Below are 22,294 nucleotides of genomic sequence, written 5' to 3'. Positions count from 1 at the left end.
ATCAAGATTAAAAGATCCAGGATCTGCCAAATAATCTTAGATAATTTAAGCGAGGTACGAAGAACGGACCCCTGTTCTATAATGTATTGTTCAGCTGTTGTTTGAAATTTCCGCTGAGTTTTTCTCCCCTGAGGACTTATTATGCGGTCTCTGTCACCATCTTGTGGCAGAACATCGACCATGAATTTCTTTGCTCTACTCAATGACAGGCAGATAGCCGCCAATGTGCTGAATTTCTAAAATAATAAATATTTTAAAATTTAAGGCATTATTCTTATGAATAAACTGCATAGTTGCAATCTAAATAGCTACATTCCTCAAAGTCTCAAAAGTACATTGTTGTCCAACAGCTGCAATATTTGTCGAACTGTAGTAAGTTTATTAATAGAAGATAGGGCTGTCCGTGAATAAAGATAAAGCTTATTCATATTCATTTTTTACTCCTTCACTTGCTTTGTTTAGATTTAGTTTCTAACATTTCATTTGTTAGGTTTTGTCCCACTTTTAAAAGATTTTAAAAACTGTAATTATTTATAACTTTTTAACGTAGTCTGTAATGCTACTTTAAACTTAATGTCAGTTAAAAATTATTTTCATGGAATCTTATTTATCGATTCAATTGCCATGTATCTTATTTTATTTATTTTTTATTATTTTATTAGTTTGGTATGACAATGTATCAGATACAGTGTTCAGCATTATTGAGTACACCCCATATTTTTATCCATTTCTCAGTGAATATAGGCATGTATTTTGGTGCATTTAAACAACAGATTTGTTAAACTGATATATTTATTAAAATAATATGTTAGTCCCCAAACATATTTAGAAACTGAAAGATAATACAAGTAAATTCAAGCAAAATATTGCAAAAAAAATTACAAACAACAAAATTGTTAAGTTTTTTTTTTTTACTTCTTTTGATTTTTCTTTTTTTTTTAAACGTATGTTTAATATTTTTCTATAACATAAATGTGGGTGTACTAGTTTTTGGACTGTTATAATAAGTTACTTTGTTTGATAAGCTCAATTCTTGGCTTCAATACTGACTAATCTAATGTATATGCACAAATATAATATTGTACAGCTTCCTATAAAAATATGAATTTAAAGAGAGATTTGTGAGGGGTGTACTTATACTGAACTCGGTATTTAGGATGTTTTTATCACGTCTTTTCCTTTAGTGTGCACTATATATATATATATATATATATATATATATATATATATATATATATATATATATATATATATATATATATATACACACATACATATACATATAAACATATATAATATTAGTCATCAAGTAATCAAGTTAAACTGAATGAAAAATTCCATTCCCTTACAGTAACTTACCTGAGGAAAAACAAAAACTCTGATTTTACTAATAAACACCATACCAGTTTTCATCTATTTTTCTAAAAACCATATCAGTTTTAAAGGCCAGGAATATTCCTGTCACTCTCAGTCACTTAAGCAGCATTTGCTCTGCCGCAGTCGACTGAATGAGATGAATTAAAAGCACACAGGATGGCCTCTCAACAGTTATGAGGAAGGTCGGTATATTACAAGCTTTATTTGACACCCATTCCCTTGTAAAGCTGTGCTGGTGAAGAGCAGCAGTGGCCAATAAAGCATTGTGCTCGCCTATACTCAAGGTATTTATGGGGATAAAAACAACAGGCCTTAAATCAGAGCTCAAATGGAATAGAGGAGAGACTCGTGTTACAATCCTCTCATTCTCTCAATCAGCAACAGTGAATACAGAAAACACACAAGGACACTGACCACATGACAGATTCCCGAAAACACGCTTTCTCATCTGTTAGTCGACAGTTTGATTCTGTCAGGAAAATTAAAAAATAGGGAATTGTGATAGTAATCAGTTCACGGGAAGGAGGACGCGGGAATGTTCAATATTTTAATAAATAAATAAACTTAAAACAAACAGAAGGCTTCAAGCCTGGTCCTGTTTCGTTATCCACTGTCATCACTAACTCACATCACCGGCCTCATATACAGTGCATCCGGAAAGGATTCATAGTGCTTCACTTTTTCCACATATTTTTTATGTTACAGTCTTATTCCAAAATGTGTAAAATTTATTTATTTCTTCAAAATACTACACACAAAACAACAATGTGAAAAAAAAAGATTTTTTGAAATTGTTGCAAATATATTAAAAATAAAAAGGTGAAAAATCGCATGTACATAAGTATTTGCTCAATAGTTTGTTGATGACTTTTGGCAGCAATTACAGCCTCAAGTCTTTTTGAATATGATGCCACAAGCTTGGCAAAACTGTCTTTGGGAATCTTTTTCATAAGATTAAATAAAAATTGTATAACTTTACACTTAGAATTGTGAGGTGTTATCGCGGAATTATGAGATTGTTTACTCAAGATTGCTGTGTAAACTCAAAATTGCGAGATTGTAAATGGACAATTGCAAGAAGTAAACTGCAAACTGCAAGAGTTTAAACAGAACTGCAAGCTTGTAAACTCAAGACTGTGAGATTTTAAACTTATAATTGTGAGACAGTAAACTGTTAAATGGGGTTAATAAATGACAATTTAGTCTATAAACTGCGAAACTGAGAATTGTGAAACCAGACTTAGGATAGTAAGATTGCAAATTCAGAAAGGAGACCACACCCTGAGCATTGTGAGAGCACAAACTCTTAAATTGTGTAAGAATGAATTTAAAAAAAAGACTATAAACTGTGAAACTGAGAATTGCAAATTTAATATAAGAATTGCAAAATTGTTATTTCAGAACCCCTAGAGAAAAGCATCTTGACTTCGTCTTTCGTGAAACGCAGTTGCCATTTACCGTATAGTAAATCGGAATCATTCAAAGTAGCGTCGCTGAGTTTTGAGGTAAGGGATCTTTTTTTATTTGTCATTCACTGATAGTCGGACAGCCTCATCCGGTTCATCAAACTCCCTCTTTTAAAATCTAAATCGAAAGCTGGCGTAATGGAGCGCTGCTACATTAAAAACATATCATTCGCTTTGCACCTTCTGATTGGTTCTCAGGATATAGTGGCTTTTTCTGTCAAAGGAAAGTTGCGTTTAACGGCTTTTGCCAACAAACTGTTATTTCTGAATGGGCTAACGCTGTGATTTAAATGATTTGAAGCAAATCCATTTGTTTTTGTTTACTACATGCTTAAAGCATTCACTTAATGTCATCTCATTTTTGACGAAGTGCCGTTTAGCGGCTTTTGCATCTAAACTCTTCATTTATTTATTCAACCTGGACATGCACAAAAATACATTGACCTCGAAAATTAAAGATGCGTTGTGCCAGGTTTTAGCAAAGTTGCTATTTTCCACCTGCAGCCCCTGGACAGGTAAATGTTAACACAATCAAAGAGTTGGTTCAATAGCCCAGTCGTTAGCGCACCGATGTTTGGTGTAGAAGCGCTTCAGGCGTCCCGAGTTCGAATCCCGTCTCGAGGACCTTTTCCGATCATATCCCCCTCTCAATCCCACTTCACTTCCTGTCAACATACTGTCTTTTCAAATAAAAGGCAATTCACCAGCATGGACTACGCCACACTTTGGGCTAGACTTTATTGAAGGGACGTAGGGGACAGTAAGAGGACAGTGGGATGATGGGGAAGGGAAGTAAGAGGATAAACTGTAAACAGGTAGGTAGGTTCATCGGGCGTCCTTCGATGATGAGATTCAGAGTGGAGATACTGTCTCTGTAATATTTTGGTAGCGTGATTAGGACCCTCCGATTTAACCTGGGAGTGGAGAGAGGGTTATAGGATTGTTAATAGGAAGCGAGGAAATAGAGGGAGAAAGGGTGGTTTTAAAAGATCGAGAAGAAGAGTGCTAGAGGGCTGGGTTGCCTTAAATAAGGGAGTAGGTGTATTGGTTAAGGAGAAAAAGTGAGGCATGGTTCCACCGCCAAACATTTCCTAACACGGTAACTCCATAAATGTCAAAAATAAATCTTTAAAAATAAAACTATCAAATAAAATCAATTTAAAAATCTAATAAAATTATAAAAATATAAAATAAAAGGTAAAAATGGCATTTTAAAAAGCGTGACTGAAAATAAAAATTTCAATGTGTTCTTCATATAACGAAAAAAGATAAATGATTATATTAATTAAAAGCGTCTGAGTAAAAAAGGCTACGATGTGTTTCGTTTGGTTTTATCTAGCTAGTCTATTCAATAAAATGATGTTGCTTGGCAACTTGATGCTCTTCAAAACAAGCAACTGCTCTAGTTGTTTTTCAGCCGCTGTGAGAGTGATTGTCAGGCCCTTTGAACCACAGTCGGTCTTCTCACCTTCTCATCTCAAGGTTAAATCCCTCTCTTGATGCATTAATCTGAGACAGATCCCACACTCCACCAACCTAGCATTAGCTCGTGGGTATTTACCCCTCAGTGGTTCCAAAAACAGGCCTGTTCAGTGATTATTCAAATGGGCAGAAAGAGTGTCTGCTCTGCCAGTCAGTCAGTCATCATATTTGTTTCACTCCAGATAGAAAAAATTAAAAATAAAAGCTGAGTAATAAAACACATCCAGGGCTTTACATGAAAACAAATAGCCGTTGCAAATGAAACAAACACCGAGAGACTCAACACTTGTCTGTTAATGTAGAGGATGCGTGTCCTTTTTCTATTAGAGCTCATTTGATTGGCTACAAATGTTAAATGGAGAAATTAATATGCTATGCATGAGTGGCCATTCACTTTTTATTTTTTTATTGCCATTGGTTTTAGAAATGATATATAATACTATATAATAATTGTACATAAGTGGGTTCATGGTTTTATAAATATATATATATATATATATATATATATATATATATATATATATATATATATATATATATATATATAAATATATATATATATATATATTTATATATATATATATATATATATATATATATATATATATATATATATATATATATATATATATATATATATATATATATATATATATAGTTGAAGTCAGAATTATTAAACCCCCTTTGAATTAGTTTTTCTTTTTTAAATATTTCACAGTATTTAAATATTTTCACAGTATGTCTGATAATATTTTTTCTTCTGGGGAAAGTCTTATTTATTTTATTTTGCCAAGAATTAAAGCAGTTTTAATTTTTTTAAGTCATTTTAATGTCAAAATTATTAGCCCCTTTAAGCTATATTGTTTTTGTTAGTCTACAGAACAAACCATCATTATAAAAGAATTTGCCTAATTACTCTAACCTGCCTAGTTAACCTAATTAACCTAGTTTAGCCTTAAAATGTCACTTTAAGCTGTATAAAAGTGCCTTAAAATCTAGTAAAATATTATTTACTGTCATCATGGCAAAAATAAAATAAATGAGTTATTACAAATTATATATATATATATATATATATATATATATATATATATATATATATATATATATATATATATATATATATATACACACATACAGTTGAAGTTAGAATTATTACCCCGTTTATTTTTTTTCTTGTTTATTTTTTTTTAACGGAGAGAATTTTTTGCAATACATTTCTAAAAATAATAGTTTTAATAACTCATTACTAATAACTGATAGCGCGAAGAAGTGGCGAAGTAGGTAGTGCTGTTTCCTCACAGCAAGATGGTTGCTGGGTTGCTGGTTTGATCCTCTACTCAGTTTGCATTTTTGTGTGGAGTTTGCATGTTCTCCCTGCGTTCGCGTGGGTTTCTTCCGGGTGCTCTGGTTTCCCCCACAGTTCAAAGACATGCGGTACATGTGAATTGGGTTGGCTAAATTGTCCGTTGTGTGTGTAAGTGAGTGTTTGTGGATGTTTCCTAGAGATGGGTTGTGGCTGGAAGGGCACCCGCTTCATAAAAACACACTGGATAAGTTGGCGGTTCATTCTGCTGTGGCGACCCCAGATTAATAAAGCGACTAAGCCGACAAGAAATTGAATGAATAATAACTGATTTATTTTATAATTGCCATGATGACAGTAAATAATATTCCACTGGATATTTTTCTTTTGATAATAATGTCACAATAAAATACCAAGCATAACATTACTTTATTGATGGATAAATATAAAACACAAACCCAAACTTACCTCTCATAGCTTTTCACTGTGTTTATGAATTATTCGTAGGACAGGCTTATTATTCAAAATGATGTGTTTCAGTTGCTTTTGAATGAAAGCTTGTCAGAAGTGCAACTCATTATTTGAAACACATGCAGAAAAGGGTGGATAGAGAAAATCTATAAAGTCTGCTGCACACTATTAAGATTTCTGAAGTAGCGTGCACAAGTCATGCAACAGAGACGAAAGAAAATGCTGATGTCTAACTTTTCACCAGGTTTGAATACGGCATGGATTAGTGTGTGGCGCTCATTCTTCCCATCATAAATATTTCCATCGCCATGGTAACATCTTTCAGGATGTAAATGAAACCACCGTTTTTCGATTCATACATATGTGAGAGCTCCATCAACGGTGACGCATTTACATCTAAAAGCTGGAGGTTTTATGTGGACCTCAAATGGCATTCACGCGACTCTCTTTCAGCTGCGCGGAATGAAAGAGAATCTTGGGAACTCAAGGACGCTGCGACACTGAAGTAACCTGTGAAGAACAGAAGGATGAGTGATCTGTGCTTTAGACGCTTTTGAAGAGACGCTGTACTGTACCGACACACACAGCTGACGATAATGAACCACTGAAGATGCCGTCTGGAGAACTGACCTCGCTTCCGCTTTCTACAAAGGCAGCACCTACGACGACTAGTTATTTTTTTTTTTTACTTTTCGTTTAGTCATCTCGGAAATTGACAGATACAATATAGTCTTCAGTTCAATCTGTCTTTGTGCTGCATAACGTGTGCATGTGAGTTATAGTTTTGAAGTTTAGAAGCTACAGCCCCAGTTCTAAAAAAGTTAGCAAAATGCAGGATCAAGAGTGGGATTTATTAGTTCTCTTTCAGTCTTATTTAATTGACAAAAGTGGCATGCGACTCCAATCTCTTTACAAGAGGTGTCTTTAAGCTGTCATTAACAAAAAAACAGTTCAGTAGTGGGTGGCTCAGTGGTTAGCACTGTCCCCTCACAGCAAGAAGTTCGCTGGTTTGAGTCCCGGCTGGGCCAGTTGGCATTTTTTGTGTGGAGTTTGCACGGGTGTTTTCTAGTTCTGAGTTGTAGCTGGAAGGGCATCCTTCCATGCGTAAAACATATGCCAGAATAGTTAATGTGGTTAATGCTAATAATGCTAATAATATTAGTAGTGTAAATGCTAATAATGTGAGTGTGAATGCCATTTTTATGTGACATTTATTAGTTTACCTCAAATCTGGAAATTAAACTTTGGAACTGTGATTCAGTGCAGGCCAACAAATATCAATCAATAGGCATCCACATATAAGTGAAGTTTATTTCTAAAGAAGTTGCGAGTGGATCGCCTGCTTATGATTGTTCACAGCTGCTCCAACTTTAGCTCATGACTAATTATCCTATCAGCTGATTCTTAACTCACTATAAATAACCAGACTTCTCTCATCTCGATACCTTCGTCTCGAAGAAACGTGAGCTCAAACTCCCCTTTCGCTCTGCAACGCGAAGGAGCCCAGGGCTCAAGGATCTTATAAGCTCAGGGCTCTCTCCTGGGACAGCATGCCAAACGAGCTTAATAATCAATCATCAGCTAAGTGTGAACTCTTGAATAATGTTAAAGAGGTTTACGATGTATTAATTAGACTGTAAACCTTACCATTTTGTTAGTGCAGTAAGTGCACTATTCTGTGCTTCTGAATGGCTGTATTTAAGTTTCTGTCGTGTTTCATCTGGTGCAAACAGCCAAATTGCTTATCACTGCAAATATCGTCACATAATGTGTTTTGGGACACAGGGTTACAGTGTAACTTGCTCACCTAATGTTTACATTCGTGATATTTATATTATTTGCTAATTAATAATAACTACTTCATGTGGAACTCTGAATCTGTGTCTTCTTTCGGAGGCTGCTACTGTCCACCAGAGGTTGCATTTCGGTAATGGAAGGCATGCTTCTAAAGCCTCCCTGACTAAATAAATGAAATACGCAGTTTTCTATCGAAGAAATCTGGAATGTTGAAATATAATTGGCCAAAGTGGCAGTGGGTGGGTTAAAATAACCAAAACAAAGACAGATGTTCCGGCACCTAACTTTCATTTTGAAAGCAGTATATCTGACTTCAGCATGGTTTTGGATAAACAAGAATGATCATTTGACATGATTCTTAAACATCTGCAAACATATTATGGATTTTTATACTTTAAATGAGTCAGAAACTTACAAACAGTACCTTTAATCCTGGCTCGCGCTGTACGTTTTTAATATATATATATATATATATATATATATATATATATATATATATATATATATATATATATTATTTTAGCTTGTCAGACTGCAGATTGTAAGGTCTCAGTTGTCATAATGCCAGAATGACGACAATCAAGATGCGTCAAATGCGGACATGCAAGAAATCTCACCCAGTTTGTTTGATGTCATCCATTTGTGACATTTTCTATCTTGTGTTTGGAAATTATGGCTCAGGGCAAACATTAACAAACTGTAGCTGTAATTTTCCTCAAAGTGTGCCTCAATAGTAAAACCAGAAAAAATGTTTCGACATTTCCCTGCAGTGGTTTCAAGTTGTTTTGGTGATTGTGTCTTCAGATTTGGTGCTCCTATTGGTTCTTGATTTGACGCTCATAGCTGCTGATGTCACATTGCAGGACAAAATCTGAAATCTTCTGATGTCAGAACTTTAGGAGAAAGATGACATGATTCCAACAAATTTTAGCCTAAGATTTCAGGAATCTTTTCAACACAGGCTCATTCTGAAAACATACTGCTTTATACAATTCTGAAGAGCGTCAAACACATCCCAAGAGAGATGGGTTTTTTTTTGTTTGTTTTTTTTTTTTTTTTTTGCAGTTTTTGTTTTTGCGAATCATCAGAGGCTGCTTTGTGCACTTTTTTAGATCTCAAATTTCTCTCGTGAGTGCCAATTGTGCCTGCTATTCTCGCTTAAATCCACCAGAGGAAACTGTCAACTGAGTGACTGACTGACCGATCGACTGACCCACCTTCCTCCTTCCCTAAACCCAACCAATAGTGTTTTCAAAACCACAGAATGACCCGCCAACCCACTTTCCTAAACCCAACTGACAGTTTTAAAAAGCAATCCAGAAAAAGAAAACCCCTCGCCTGATTTTTACCATGTTGTTCAAATTTTACCACATTCTCACTATGTTATTTACTTAATTGTTTTTTGTTTTTGGCTTCTGTTTTTGTCTTACCGGCTTTCTGGAACTGTTCTTCGCCAGACTCGGACATATTGTCGTGGTCAACTCCTCTGCGTCTCAAGTTCGCTGATGTACATGGCAAGCTACTGGACAAACTGGTAACAGTGAGAAAGTCATCCACATGGGCGTAAGCAATCAGCTGGTAAGCGTGTTAAAGAATGGCATTATATCGCTCTGTAGCTCTCTAAAGGTCTAAAGACATTTCATTTTAAAGACATACATTCTGGCTACATCATTTGTGATCTCCAGAAATGTATATAGGGCCACGCTTTCAGAATGAGTCTGTGTTGAATTTTGAATGTTGAATAACATTATCAAAAAAACTAATAAATTAACCCTCACAATAGTCAATAAATGTATAATATATATTTATAAATTTTAAAAATACATAATTCGCTCTCCAACTATAGTTCACCCAAAACTGAGAAATCTGTCAACACACACATGCTCACTGCAGTATTTTGGCTGTATGAAGAAGCCCGGCGCTCATCTTGCTTCTTCCCAACACATTCCCTAATTACCATCCCCTCTGCTGGAAACCAGCACATGACTGTTGGGCTGGAGAGGTGAGCTGTTAATTACTCGCCGGTGGAGCCGCAATAAGAGGAGCGGCTTCGGAAAATACAACAAGAGACGCCATGCGACCTCCTGCCTCTTAAGAGCGCCTAACAAGAGTCGATGGCTGCTGTTCAGAAACACTCCTGCTGTCGGATCCACGGCTTTACCTTGGCAAACATTCACTGATGTGGAGACAGGAGTGAGAGACCACTGCTTATGCAGACCACTACAAAAAACAAATAAAGTACAAACAAGCTAAATTTGAGGGTCATTGGAACTCTCTCTACTTATTTGGAAGTAGGCTCATTTTGTAATTTTTAAATGTCTATTTAATGTCATTTGAACGCATTGTAATACATTGTAGCATTACAAAATCCAGTGTAAATTTGTAGTTGGTTATTAAAGCTATCCGATAAACAAAACCTTTTTATATTACAATTAAATTTGTGTTTTGGGTGGTCAAAAATGCATCAGTGTGGATGTCAACCTTTTGACATCAAATAGACCTCATTTTTGACATCAAATCTAAATGGAAACTGATAGATTGCTTGAGGCCACAATAGAAGGAATTTAGGATCTCTTTTGGGATTGATTTATTTTCTTATTTTATTTATTTATTTATTTATTTATTTATTTATTTATTTATTTGTTGTTTCCTGCGGATTTTAAAGGAACACTCCACTTGTTTGGTGGTAGGCTCTTTTTCTAACTCCCCCAGAACATTTTGAATTCATTCAGCTGATTTGTGGGTCTGATGGGGTCACGTTTAGCTTAGCATCAATCATTTAATTTGATTAGACCATTAGCATCTCTTTTAAAAATTTCAGCGCAGAGTTTCGATAATTTTCATATTTAAAACTTGACTCTTCATTGGTTGCATCTACTTATACTGATTGAAAATGAAAAGTTGCTATTTTATAGGCTGATATGGCTTGGAACTGTACTCTTGTTCTGGCGTAATCATCAATGAACATTGCTGCTGGACCATGGCTGCAGCAGGGGCAATAAAATTACACAGCACCTGAAAATAGTCCCCTGCTAGCTACCTAGCTAACAGTACTGCTTTATATCCATGCTTTTACATTCACTGCCATAAAAAAATGCTTTTAGATAAAATTGTCTACTCTGACTTTTAAAGAAAACCCAGTTTGCCTAATGTACGTTTCAACATCAAAAACACAATTGGCAATTCAATTTGATATCAATTGACTATTTTGATGTAAAAACTACATCCAATTGACGTCTTACATTGGCATCAAAAAACAGGCCAAAATTGATTACTGATCTGTCATAATATGATTTTTGACGCGTTTTTTGGCGTCAGTGTTGGATGTATATTTGATGTTATTCGAACACATTTTAACGCATTCTAGCACTACACAATCGGCTGTAAATCTGTAGTTAGTAATTGAAGCTTTTTCATGATTAAAAACTTTTTATATTATATTTATTTTTGTGTTGCGCTTTTAATGGTTAAAAGCACATCGATGTGTAGTTTTTAAATGGACGTCAACTTTTTGACACCCAAAAGATTTGACATTAAATAGATGTCATTTGACTATCCGGGTGTAAAAACTACATAAAATTTTCATCTAACATTGTCGTTAAAAAAACTGGCCAATGTCGATTGCCAAACTGTCATGTAATTAATTTTTGGCGTGCTTTTTGGCGCCAATATTATATGTAAATTTGATGTCATTTGAACGCATTGTAATGCATTGTAGCAATGCAAAATCTAGTGTAAATTCATAGTTAGTAATTGAAGCTTTTCCATAAATAAAAATGTTTTATATTAGAATTGTTTTTATGTTGCGCCTTTGGTTAAAACTGCATTCAATGTGTGGATGTCAAATGAACGTCAACATTTTGACATCAAATAGATTTGACATCAAATAGATGTCATTTGACTATCTTCATGTAAAAACTACATCAAATTTACATCTAACATTGGCGTCACAAAACTGGCCAAAATCGATTATCGAACTGTCAAGGAATTGATTTTGGCTGTGCTTTTTTTAATGTTAGATGTCAATTTGATGTCATTTGAAAACATTTCAATGCATTGTAGCCATACACAATCCAGTGTAAATTTGTAGTTAGTAAATGAAGCTTTGTGATAAACAACCCAGCAATGTACCAATGTGTGGATGTCAAATGAACGTTAACATTTTGACTAAATAGAGTAGCATTTTGAACGTCAGAGTCTATTGGATGTCGTTTTGACATTGCTGGGTTTATCAACAGAATTTTAGGATACATGTTTGATCTGAACGTAACCCAGATCTTTATCATTACTCCTGATCTTTGAAAAAGCAACCAGAGCGGTTTCTCATCAGAACAGTTTTTTCTCATCAGCATAGAGTTATTCAGGCCCTCCGGCAGTGTCCGGTTTTAAAGTCTCTGGCCTTTCTGTGGCTGTTCAACCTCATTAACGCCTCACCATCTTATTAACGTTCACTTCAACCCAGTCTATTAAACTCTGACATCTTGTACCAAATTGTAGCCGTTGTATTATAACAGCAAGAAAACACAAAGCACTGACATGAGCTAAACCCTATATGAAATGAGTTTTTTTTTTTTTACTTCATTAAACCAATTGAGATAATTATCCGGCGAGTCAGCAATAGGCTGTTCGTACCTCGCTATTTTAAATGTCCTTTGGGGAAATTTTTTGAACAGGCTCCAAATGCTTCCATCCACCAACGCCAATTATTTGGTTTGATTGTTTGTTCTAATTAGGGTAATGTTTAACGCTTCTTTGGACCTCATGAAGATAATCATTTTATGTTATTGTCTTTTCTGAATAATAGCACAAATGCTGAGAATGGGTAATTTAGGTGCTCAGGAAATGGTGTAATGACTTTATTCAGTAAACTAAATATATCATTGTTGTTGAAGTTTGTCTTGGTTAGAAACGGCGCATTTAGAAGTCATTGTCAAGACAATAAGAATGAATTGCTGACTGCAATACACTGCCTGGATATTTTTAGCACCTGGTTCATAGAGGGGGGAAATTAATAGAATATAAATATTTGAGGTTGCCATAAAATAAAAAAAAATTCAATAAAACAGATCGAAATGATAAAATAAAATAATATGATAAGATAACATAACATAAAAATGTATTTATTTGTTTATTTATTTATTTAAAATATAACTATTGAAGGTTGCAATAAAATATGTGTTCATTTATTTATTTATTTAAAATATAAATATTAGAGGTTGCAATAAAACAAAATATTTATTTATTTATTTAAAATATAACTATTGGAGGTTGCAATAAAATAAAATATTTATTTTTTTATTTTAACTGTAACTATTGGAGGTTGCCATAAGATGATAATAAAAAAAAAATATATATATATATATATATATTTTTTTTATTTAAAATGTAACTATTGGAGGTTGCAATAAAATTATATAAAAATAAATAAATAAAATATTTATTTAAAATATAACTATTAGAGGTTGCAATAAAATACAATATTTATTTATTTATTTATTTATTTAAAATATAACTATTGGACATTGCAATAAAATATATATATTTTTTTAAATATAACTATTGAAGGTTGCAATAAAATACAATATTTATTTATTTATTTAAAATATTACTATTGGATGTTGCAATAAAATATTTATTTATTTAAAATATACCTATTGGATGTTGCAATAAAATTAAATAAATAATATAAGAAAATTTAAAAAAATTAAATATTTATTTATTTATATTATTTTTCATGTATTAATTTTTATTTATTTATTTATTTATTTAAACTATTGGAGGTTGCAATAAAACAAAATAAAATAAAAAATAATAAATAATAATAAAATTAAATAAAATAAAATGCTAAAAAATATTTATTTATTTAAAATATAAGTATTGGAGGTTGTAATAAAATAAAATAATCATTTATTTATTTATTTATTTATTTATATTATTTATAACTGTTGGAGGTTGCAAAAATAAACAAATGATAATAAAAAACAATAAAATTAAACAAAAAATTATTTATTTATTTATTTTTATGCTAAAGTTCTTTTGATCCTTTAAAGGGCACATAGTTTACCTCTTTTTTATGATTTAATATTAGTTTTAAGGTTCTTCTGAGTGTGCCAGTTTAGGTTCAGTTCAACACAGTTCAGATGATTTTATTATAATGTGTTCAAAAGTGTTATTTTGGGGGTGTGTACACAGTTTGCTGTTTTAGGGATGTGTAGCTTCACAAGAAAATTAGTTTCAAATTCCCGCCTAACGTATCAAGGGGGCGGAGCCAAGAGCTTGCCCGCTCTGTGTTTGGCAACAAACAGGCAGACAGAGGCGCTGCATGAGAGGAGCAGCATTCAGCCGTACATGTACGCCTTGGCCACAGACCAAGCAGAGAGTAAACAATCATTTGTGTCTTTGTATAGTTTCTCAGCCAACTGTGTGCTAGTTTAAAGTGCCGAACTTGTACACAGACGAATAACCACGGACACTGAATTAACTTTGACTGAGGCACCGGATGACCCGCTTAGAGCCGCGACATGGCACACCAGACACGGACATTCGCATGTTTAGATAGCACTCTGTGGTAGAGATCTGCAGGGGACTAAATATTGAATCCCGCCTGTCAATCAAGATTGATGGGCGGGGGGACCGCACTCCTACGTAAAGTTGCGGTCGATCTAAAAACTGCTACAATTGGTCCAACGTTTTTATGTTGTTAAATTGAAAAAAAAAAGGACTGTGTGTGTTTATATCACCCCTATATGACGGTCTATACACTATATTTATATACATGTCTGTCCAGACAATTTGAAAAGTAGATTTTTCACCATAGGTGCCCTTTAAAGCAGTAATATTGTGAAGAAAAAAACACTTTATACTTTTTTTTATTTACTTTTTTCCTTAAAATTGCACTTTTAAAAATAAAATAAAAAATCAATTATTCATATAAAATAATTAAGTTGTATAAAATAGTTTTAAAAATATATATTCTACACTGAAACTGTGTATCAGTATGTTATTACTGCGGAAAAAATTGTTGCTGCAGCTTAATATGTTTGGCAACTGTAATACTTTTTTTTCAGGATTCTACTGTATATCCCACCTGAACAACACATAACACACCTCAGTACTGAACATCTATAAATAACCCATCAAATCTTCTGTAAATACCACATGCACATTCACAACTCCTTTTTTATTTTCTTCTATTTTCTATTACTATTGATTTTTACTTTTATGTTTGCACTATATTGTACTTTCTGAACTGGAAGCTCCTTGCTTCTTGTATAAATGCACTTAGCACTAAAATGCATTCTGATTCTATATTTTATTTAAATGTAAATTAGAAAATATAAACATGTCACAAAATGATTTTTTATCTGTTAAAATATTTTATTGACTATATTATTTTCAATCTTTTTATTGGTCTTTTGTATGGCAAAACTAATCAAATATTGACAGAGGTTAACATTAATGTATTGTCAATTGTTAATCACATCCCTTGTTCAGTAAGTTAAGTCTAAGTGAAAATATAAATACCAAATGAAGTACATTTGATACATAAGTACATAACATCAGAGATATTGGTTATATTTATTGTATTATATATTATAATGATTATATAATTATATTTATTTTTTAAGCTGTGTCATTGATATATAAAAGTAAATATAGTAAAATAGTATTTGTTACTTTATTATTTATTTACACTTTTATTTTGCATACTATTAGTCAGCACATATACTGTATCATGACAACAAATACAAAAAACAAATTGCACTTGATCACGGGCAGTGTTTCTGCAGGTGATCAAGGTTATAGATTATTGAGGTCATAGATGAGTGTTGTGCTATCAGAGAGAACCATCAAGGACTGAAGCAGGGCTGATAGTGGAGACGTGGAGCTGTAGATCAGTGTCTCCATCTGTGTGATCAAGCTGTCAGATATTGAGTTCCTCTGTTCTACTGACCGATATAGTGCGCACACACACACACTCACATACATAACATGTGTTCAGCATGAGCACAGTAAACAGCAGCATATATAGTTACCTTACCTTCTATATGCACTCATATTATTACATTTTATAAACTGCTAAATGAATACGAAAAAGAAATGCATTTATTGACTGGACGGATGGGTTACGGATTGATGAATGGGTTGCGGATGGATAGATGGATGGATTGCAGATTGATGGACATTAAGGATTGATAGAAGAATGGATGGATTGTGGACTGATGGATATAAGGGATGGATGGATGGATGGATGGATTGCAGATGGATGGATTGATTTTTGATGGATGGATGGATCATGGATAGATATATGGATCTGTACTATATTAATGAGAAGTATGCAATTTCGGACGCAGGTGATGAATAGACATATGTAATGTTTATGAATGAATAGATGTATTGTTGATGGATGGACAATGGATGGAAGGGTGGATGAATGGAATGTTGATGGATGGATGTACGGATTGTTGATGGATGGACGGATTGTTGATGGATGGATGGACTGTTGATAGATGGATGGATTGTTGATTGATGGATGGATGGATGGATGGATGGATGGATAGATGGATTGTTGATGAATGGATGGTTGTATTGTTGATGAATGGATGGATGGATTGTTGGATGAATGGATAGACGGTTTGTTGACGGATGGTTGGATGATGGCTTGATGGTGTATGGATAGTTGGAGGGATGAATTGTTAATTAATGGATGGGTGTATTGATGATGGATGGATAAATGGATGGATGGATGGATGGTTTATGGATGATGGATGGATGAATGGATGGCTTGTTGGTGGATGGATGGATGGATGGATGGATGGATGGATGGATGGATGGACGGATGGATGGACGGATAGATGGTTGGATGGATTGTAGATGGATGGATGGATGGATGGACGGATTGATGATGGATGAATAGATTGTTGATGGATGGATGAACGGATTGTTGATGGATGGATGGATTGTTGGATGGAAGGATGTATGGATGGATAGACGGTTTGTTGATGGATGTCTGGATAGATGTATTGTTGATGGATGGATGGATGGATGATGAATGGGTGGATTGATGGATTATTTTTGGATGGATGGATGAATGGATGATGGATGGATGGAGGGATGAATTGTTGATTGATGGATGGGTGTATTGTTGATGGATGTATGAATGGATGGGTTGTTGATGGATGTATGGATTATGGATGGATGAATGGATGGCTTGTTGGTGGATTGTTGGAGGGATAGATGGATGGATGGATGGATATATTAATGGATTGTTGATGGGTGGATGGATGGATGGATGGATAGATGGCTTGTTAATTGATTGATTGTTCGATGAATGGATGGATGAATGGATGGATTGTTGATTAATTGATTGATTGATTGATTGATAGCTGTTATCAAAAATATTTACAAATAAATAAAAATAATATATAATAAAAACAACATGATAAAAGAGAAATCGCTCTCAAGCTATTTGCATATTTTTAGGAAGTGTTTGTTTCTTAATTGTTTCTGTCACACCACATGATGTTATTAAGTAAAATATATAAATATATAAGAATAGATATGTGAAATCACTTGTGCACTTTTATTTGGCCATCATGTTGTGTTTGAGTATTCAATGTTACTCTAAAGTGCAGTCATTTCTTGGATCTAAATTTACGAATATTACTGCAGTAAAAGATCATCCCAATACACTCAACATGGACACTGTAAAAGTAAAAAAACAGCATCATGGCATCTCTCAATAATTCTTCACTTTTCCACCGAACACATTCACCCCCAAATCTGTCCCAAAACCGAACGGAGCGACTCTTTTTAATTTATCAGGCGTTGCTGTCAAGCGCAGAGCACAATCTGTGTCTCCATCGCTCTCCGGTTTTCCCTTTTGACTGCGGAGCCAGTATTTCCCTCAATCCCGCGCTGACGCCTAACCTTTTCTAGCCTTTTAATATGCAGCGTGGTCGTCTTCTGAATGTCACTCTCAATCTCTTCTGACATTTGTGCTGAAGATGCCACATTAGGTGACAAAATGCAACACGCATTCCTGCGCTCTTTTAAGACTCCGTTGACAAACACAGAAACACAAAACATGCCGACGGGGCTCTCCGGCAAACACAAGTGATATTTAGATTAAGACAGAAAGCGTCTGAATTACAGTAAATGATGGTGGAGCATTTTAACACTGATTATTGAATGAGTTTTGGATTATGAAGGCTGCATGACGCCTCGTTTCCACTAAGTTCTGCTATGGTTATGACATTCGTCCACACTACGCCGGAGTTTTCGAGCACCGAAAACGGAGCATTGTGAAAATGCTGGAGAGGCTCTTTTTATTCTAAAACGCTGCAGCTCCATCTCAGTGTGGATGAGGGTAAATGGAGAAAACGGAGGCAGGGCAGGGCAGACATTCACCTCTCTGATTGGGGTTTTTCCCTCAATATTAAGTAGCCAACACACAGTTCAAGTTTGATATGGAAAACAAACTCCAGAGGACACATCGAGAAAATCTTCAAAGGGAACAGTGTACTTTATACCCTTATTCACATCATGCTGGATATGTTTCTTAACAATAAAATGAAAAGATGATTAAAGGAAGTGCTATTTTCATTTAGATATTAGCAACTTAACAGACAACAGAAATGCTGAGGCGTTGTGTAGCTACATATTTACATGTAAAGTAAAACCATAAAATGTACAAACAAAATCCTATGACAAAAAGTCATGACAACAAATGTTTTTTTTTTCATGTTTTTTTAATGTTATAAATCAGGTTTCAACGATTTTTTAAAAGATTTACCTTAATATTTTTAGATTGACTAATTGAGTTTACTAATAAATTGCATTTGATTCAACTAAACTTAATTAAATTGTTTAGTTTAGTAATTATTTAATTCTTAATTATCATTTTTTTTTTTACCAAATCCTGCTCATTCTAAAAACGTACCCCAATAAACATTTCTGGAGAGTGCCAAATATGTTCCAGGAGCTACATTTTTTTTTTCAGTTTTTGTTTTGCCGAATCCACCAGAGACCATTGTGTATGACTGATGAGATCTAAAATTTCTCTTGCGAGTGCCATTCGCATCTGCTGTTCTCGCATAAATTTACTAGAGGTCACTACTGACTGACTAATTGACTGACTGACCAACCGACTGATAAAACCCCCAACCACCTACCCCCTTTTCTAAACCCAACTGATAGTGTTTTTAAAAGCACCAATTGACCAGTGCTGACCCACTTCGCTAAATCCACTCGACAGTGTTTTGGAAAGCAATCCAGAAAAAAAAAGCCCTACAACCTCTTGATTTTTGGTACGTTTTCCGATTTTTACCACATTCTCACCCTGTTATTTACTTATTTATTTTATTCTTTGCCTTTTGTTTTTGACTTATCTGCTTACTGGAACCATTCTTCGCCAGACTCAAACCCTGTCATCTTTGTCAACTCCTCTCTGTCAACATACACCACAAGCCACTGGACAAACTGGTTAGAGCGGGAAAGTCATCCGTTTGGGAGTAAGCGGTCTGCAGGGAGCATGAAAAGGAACGGCATCATACCGCATCGTAGCGTTCGTTTTAAAGTTTAAATGCAGCCATACGTATCTCTGGCTACATAATTCCTGATCATCAGAAATGTATTTAGGGCTATGTTTTCAGAATGAGCCTGTGTTGCTTTTTACTTTATAGTGGCTACAAAATGAACCATGCTTTTATTACAGACTTTAAAACCATAGTAACTATGAAATGAAGTAGCTTATACCATATATAGCAGTTTATATCATGGTTTATTACAGTAGATTTTAGTTTATTACTTATTTTGGTTACATGTTAACAGTTGATTGAAAATATTTTTTTAACATTGCATTACAGTGCTTTACCAATAAATAGTTTTACATTTGAAAAATAAGTAAGGGTGTACTCACACTATGCACAGTTGCCTTGAACTGGGCCGAAGCACGCTTGACACCCCCTTCCCGTCTCCCCCGACGGCCTGCAGACACATTATAATCGGGCTTGGGCACGCTTACGTCACCAATGTTCAGTAATCAAATCATAAAGTTCTTTTGCTGCAGGAATTATGAGGTTTGCTAAAGGTGCAGCTGTCAAGCAGTGAGGGGTTTGCGTCATAAATAATCTACGACAGTTTGCGTTCATAGAACAGTAAGAATGATTAATAAATCCATATGAAACAGTCCCTTAAAAGTCACGTCTCGTCTTCAGTTTCAGGTTCAGGCGCACTTTGCACTCACTGTGATTCACTCTCTGTATTATGCTGCCTGACTGCCTGTGGTTTCAACCAGGTCCGGTGCTGATGTAATTTGGGCGGGTACTTAACTTTTCACTGCAATAGCCACTCACCTCTGCTCGTGTTCAAACGAGCTAAGATCGGCATGGCAGGCTTTTACATACTTCAAACATGTTGAGAGATCAAGTTGATCGACTTGATTAGGGAATATGTCTTGACATAATCCACACAGATGTGACTTAATGAAGCATAAAGTCGTGTATGATTTTAATTGTTGCAATAGTCTGAATGTAAGTCCCCTCGTCAGGCAGCGCTGGAGCAGCGTGAGAGAGTGGACCACTGCGCATCAAACGAAAGGTATTAAAATAAAAAATACTCAGCTCAAGACACTTAAATGCCTGTTTTTGTTGTATTTGCACCAGCTCTGTGATGCACGTCCACAACTTCATACATTAGGTTAAATTAGGCTGTCCAGTGTCTGTGTTCAGTCCGTTACAATCACAGACAGGCAGTCAGGCAGCGTGACAGAGATTGGAGCAAAGCGCATCAAATGATCGGTAATTAAAAAGGGGAAAAAAGAAAAATAGAATAAATATATATACTTTCATATTAGACACACATCTGATGCTTGTATTTGCAGCAGCTTCACATCCACAACTTCATGCATTAGGTTAAATTAGGCTTTACAGTCTCCTTTACTACATTGTATCTGTTCTGCTAAGCGAACTGAACCAACCCCATGATGTCAGACACAGCGACATTCCAAGTTGGTGGGACCCTAGGTCTAAAATCTATAGTAAAACATGCTGTTTTCTTCTGAATGGTTACATTAATCGAGTTTAAAGGTTCAGGACACCCTGGAGAACTTTTTTTTTTATATTAACAGATTTGTGTGTGTTGAGCATTGTTAAGACAATGTTAGCACCTGTTAGCTTTAATTGTGGGGAAAACTGGATAATTTAGAGCTTTTGTAAGCTAATTTCAGCTTCCGGGTTTAAAATAATTTTTTGGGCGGGATCAAAATCGGCGACGTAGCGCAGAACTGCAAGTGCAATGATGACGCGTCGGTTTCTCATTATTGTTCATAGCGTAGTTTTCTTATCCTATGAGAAGAGCCGGCTGCTTAATTATTCATGAGAGCACGTGCTTTCCGAAGGCAGACCTGCCAGTTTCAAGCAAGCTGTGAGTGAGACACCAACGGCACGCGTAGCCGTTCATAAAGGCTCGTATGTGTTTGTTTCCATGATCCACGGGGTTTGTTGCATGTTTTTTCCCCGCGATCCTGTCAGGGCCGATCATACAGCAAAGCTGTGTGTGTGCTGCAAGCATTTTTGTCGGGAGAGCAGTGCGAGAATTGAAGAATGGCGGACGTTGACTTTTATCAGGAGTTCGTTCACATTCAGACACATTGCCGTGCTGCTGTGTTTGCCTAAATCCTCTATATTACCAGCAGGGCTAATGGTTAAAATAGACAGGTCAGGAGACCTGCTGCACTGAGTATGCAAGATCTATAATTTAGACACGGGGATCGAGGAAGAATCCTCATTTATAGTGTTTACATGAACACACTTATCTTTATAATGATATAAATTGTGGTTGTGTGTATATGAAATTACGAATAACAAATGTAGCAGGGCATTAAATTACTGTTTATTTCTTTGCATTTTAACTTTGTGAACTATAAACTCATGCGTCTCCTCAAGGTTTGTGTCTCAGTTTGTAAGCTAACTGTCAACAACAGTTATTCGCTCCCCTTCTCCTCTGCTGGCCACGCCCACTCCTGCCCGATGCTCGCGGAGCTCCACGCCCATTAATCATGCATCTTTTGAAAAAATTCTGAAGTAGACTAACCGAAAGTGGGGGGTGTCATGGCCCTTTAATATATTTTCATTAAAGTGGAATCCAATGTACAAAATAAGGTGAACTTGACTGAGTGCTTCATTTCCCCTTTAAAAGCTTTAAAATGGTCAAAAATAATCCCATTAGCATTTGTGAATAATGACAACTATTGACTATTTATAAATTATAAAACTATTGGTTTTAGTTTATTGCAAAATATATATTTATGCATATATACAAATATGTACATGTTTTGAAAGTCTGAGAGGCTGATTGGTTGATTTTTTTTCACTCAACGCCATGGATAATGTAG

General features: G+C 34.9%; 1 long non-coding RNA gene across 1 annotated transcript in view; it reads left to right on the top strand.

The window, feature by feature from the left end:
* Positions 1–22,294, top strand: part of LOC141380898 (uncharacterized) — a 40,248-nt gene that overhangs the window by 4,211 nt on the left and 13,743 nt on the right. Inside the window, exon 2 of the long non-coding RNA XR_012400261.1 lies at positions 9,357–9,477. This is a non-coding gene — a long non-coding RNA (uncharacterized lncRNA). The remainder of the gene's footprint in view (positions 1–9,356; positions 9,478–22,294) is intronic.

Source organism: Danio rerio, chromosome 25 (assembly GCF_049306965.1).
Source record: "Danio rerio strain Tuebingen ecotype United States chromosome 25, GRCz12tu, whole genome shotgun sequence".
In the NCBI taxonomy this organism is placed as follows: domain Eukaryota; kingdom Metazoa; phylum Chordata; class Actinopteri; order Cypriniformes; family Danionidae; genus Danio; species Danio rerio.
Note: the sequence above shows the minus strand (reverse complement) of the source record. Positions and strands in the feature narration are given on the sequence as shown.